Genomic DNA, 4343 nt, shown 5'->3' with positions numbered 1-4343 from the left:
GAGATCGCCCTTCCAAATAATAGAATGTCACCATATTTATCTTGTGTTTTTTCTTTATTTGTCCTTTCTTTGAGTTTCACCATAGTTTAGTTTTGGTGTTGACATAAAACATGCATTTGAAATAAATAATACTAATGAACAAGTGTGATTATTGAGCATTTTCTTCTACTCGACAACCTTAAAACCAGACTAAAATAAAGATACAAGGCCTCAAATCACGTCTCTGATGGTAATTAAACTCAATTTGCAGGTAAAATAACTAACTTTAAGTTTTAAGTAAGAAAAATAAAGACAAATAATCTTATTCTTTGCTAGAAATAAGATTGTAAGTCTTGACTACAATGATGGTGGTTAATAAATGTTAATAACTACAGTAAAAATGGAACAAAAATTTATTTTAAACTGTAGTTATTAACAGTTACTACCCACCATCACGCTGCAAAAAACTTCTCATCTAGTCAAGACTTTATTGTATTATATATTAACATATATTACAATATACCCATTTACAAACGTGTATTACTATCTTTTGTATTTCAGCAAAACCTTGTATTTTCCTGAAGCTCAAAACTATCCCTCGATGGATGCCATTCAAAGATAAAGGTACTTACACTGTACAAGTCCTAAAATAATGTACAGTATTACCCTGATATTAGTTTGTTCAATTTTTTCTAAAAAAAAAAGTGAGATTTTTGCACATTTGTATTTCTTTTCATTTCCATATGTATATGGATGCATTTTTTCCACATGATTTAGTTCGATCCTCAAGTATGAATTCTGCATTTGATCCAGTTTTGTTCACACATCGAACTAAAACGTTAAAATGAGAGCTAAATGACTTTATATCAGAAATACTGTACGGACAAATGTATGTGGACACCTGAGCATAATATCGGTATGTTCTTCTTTCTTAATATCCCATTCCACACATAATCCCCATAGTCATATTAACCTCCACTCTTCTAGGAAGATGTTCCACAAGTGTGTTAATAAGTCAGGCACTGATGTAGGTGAGAGGAGAAGGTCTGGGGTGCAGAAAGTCAGTGGTCAAATTCTTTCCAAAGGTGTTCAATAAGATTTGAGCTCTATAGCAGGAGATCTATCAATCCAATCATGGACAGCATTTCTTTGCGCACAGGGGAATTGTCATGCTGGAAAAAGTCTAGGTCTCCTAGAAGGGAAAATTTTATGTTACCACATTCAAGACCTTCTATACAATTCAATTTCGAGGAAGAACCACGGCTGTGTGGAAAAGTTAGGTGTCCCAATACTTTTGACCAAATTATTCCAGTCATTTTTGTACTCTTTCATTTAGTTCCTGTAAATTCTTTGCATCAAACATTATTACAGGATTAAATCCGATACGTTCTCAATCAAATATGCCAGATTATGATGTCATAATACCTATAACCGCTCCCGACCAATCAGCAGCTTCGCCAAAACCTATGCTGAGAGCGTGTCAATCCAAAATGGGGTTAGTGAAAAATCTAATCCAGGTCATTGTGTGTTTGTGTGTGTTTGCAGAGTGCACATGGAAATGTGTCTCCTTTGAACATGGTGAGTTGATTTGTCTCTCTGCTTTTCTAAGTCTGTATCAATCTTCATCTCTCTTTTTCTTTTTAACTTCTGTTTCGCACATTATAATATAAACGTCCGCCATTCAGGATCACTGGAACAGAGGAGGCCTGTTGAAACAACCGTCTGACAACTCAGACGAGTCAGATTATCATGAGCCGGAGGAACCTATAATGCGCTTTCCCAGACCGAGCCCATCGCCACCAGTGTTTGGAGGTAACGTGTGTCTCATACCGCACACTTTACACTACACCAGCGGTTCGGTGTGGGGCGCGCCCCTCTAGTGGAGAATAAAGACATGACCGGTGGGGTGCAATACATGGCAGGATTTACATCATTTTTTTATTTTTTTATTTTGTGTGTGTGTGTGTGTGTGTGTGTGTGTGTGTGTGTGTGTGTGTTCTTCATTAATTTTCATTTTCTTAAAAAGTTCATACACTTAAAGCAAACACAAACAAATAATTAGGCCATTAAAACATCAGTTACTAACACAACACTTTCCTCTATTTTTGAACTTGATGCTGTTTGATGTTATTGATTTATAACTTGATATTTCACTAAATGTTATATTTTTAAACAAAGTATTTTATTACCATTTTTTTGGGTTGATGGAAGACATGTGGGGCTTGAAAATCAACCCCGCCTCTAACCCCCCTCTAGAACAAATGACAAGCACATCTATACTACTCCTCCATCTATATTTGTATTATTCAGAGCGAATGGTATGAACTGTTATTATTATTATTTTATTTGACTTTATACTCAGGTATATGTTACATTACACAAACAAAACTAGTGGGACACCTGACTTGGAGACACACAATGGTATAGAATGTGGCATGAAATGTCTTCTTCGCTTGAGCTATGAGACCCAAACCTGTTCCAGCATGCCCCTGTGCACAATTCCAGCTCCATGAAGATCTGCTTAACATGGTTTGGAAGATCATGAGTGTCCTGCTATGGAGCAGTTGAACCCTAGTGAACACCTCACCCCTACATCAGTACCTGTCCACAAACTTTTGTCTGATGATGATATTGAAAACAATCCGATTGTTAGAGATGTTACAATATCGCCATCTAGTGTCCAAATCATGTTATCGGCATGTCATTTTCTTTCATAGCTAGTGATCCATCATGAGTCCTACCTAGCACACTAATAGAGAGCAAAGATTTGTGAGCACTTCCTATATATAAAATAGTGAAAATATTTTTTTTCCTGCATCATGTTTAATATTATAATACAGCCACAGGAACAAGCAACTCCCTGATAATCACTTACACTATAGGACAAGATACAGAGCTGAGAGTGATGAATGATGTGTGTGAGTGTACAGAGTGTGTGTGAGAGAGTAAAAGTAAACCAGGTTTGAATTGTAGAAAGTTCTAGAATGTATACCATGTAGGGACGGGCCAATCGATTGTTGTATAGGGAGGATTAAATCCCACATTAAACTATTGATTTGACCTGAGACCCTGACTTTTCCAGTCATGTGTGGTTCTTCAGCAAACTTTTACCACAATGTTAGAGGTACACAATTGTATAGGATGTCGTTGGATGCGCTAGAATGAAATTTCCCCTTCAATTTCACAAGTACAAGACCGAAACCTGTTTCAGATATGGTCTTCATGGGTTGGGGTGGAAGATCTTTCACTATAAAGCTTCAATCTAACCCCTCTGAGAACCTTTGGAATAAATTGGAATGCTGACTTCACCCCAGGTCTCCTCACCTACATCAGTACCTGACTTTTACTAAATGTACAGTTTATTCATTTCCATTTTCTGCTGTTCTACATGTGTTCCGACATGTTCTGAGGGCATGAGCTGCTATATCGGTGTCTTTACTGGAACAGTGCTTGTGGTTGATGTTGACATCATGCATAGGAGACAGATAGACCCCTGTGATGTGCTCTTTTCTATCTGCCGCACAGTCCTGCGGTCTGATATATTGCACTTCCTGTGCCAGATAAACGAGGTGAGCTGGTCAGGACACCTGTGTTGAGCGTGTGGAGTTGCTGAGTCAGCGCAGGAAGCAGCATTTTATAGACAATTATGAGCATATTGTGAAGAAGAGTCCTGATATGAGCACCGCACTGGCTTCATGATTATAGCAGCAGTAGTAATGTACAAATCTACAATATCCCTGCGAGACATCAACTAATGACTGATGAAAGATTCCAGGGCTGAAGATGTTTAAAGGAAATGTAATCAATATGAGACCAAAGCAGCATTAAGTAAGTGCATAAGAGTGACTTGGGAGTGTGTCAGGGGTCAGGAAAAGAATTATAGAGGACAGCTGTGCAGTGGTCCGCTGTTCCCTAAAAATAAAGAGTGGATCCAGATTTCTGCTCGACAATAGTGTGTGGGGTTTTTTCTCTGTAAGCAAGGTAGGAACACTTGTAAGAAGCTCTGGCTTACAACCTGGGATGTTGTGTGTTTTGTTTAGATAATTGTTCTGCGAGGGAACGGCCTTCTCACAGCAGAGCCAAGGACTTAAAGGTGAGTGTGAGTGTGTGTGTGAGAAAGAGAGTGACAAAAAAAGAGAACTCTATACTATGCACTTAGTTGAATTGTGTATGTGTGTGTGTGTGTGTGTGTGTGTGTGTGTGTGTGTGTGTGTGTGTGTGTGTGTAGAACATTTTGGATATTCCTCCACGACTGCCAAAGAGGCCTCCAGGTAATCACCACAGCTATGGACAGTACTGTAGACAAGCCAATACAGCAAAACACGTGCTCTAATTACATGTGAAATTGACTTCCTCTCAAACAG

This window comes from Silurus meridionalis, chromosome 14, assembly GCF_014805685.1.
Source record: "Silurus meridionalis isolate SWU-2019-XX chromosome 14, ASM1480568v1, whole genome shotgun sequence".
Taxonomy (NCBI): Eukaryota; Metazoa; Chordata; class Actinopteri; order Siluriformes; family Siluridae; genus Silurus; species Silurus meridionalis.
This window is presented reverse-complemented; position numbering follows the sequence as displayed.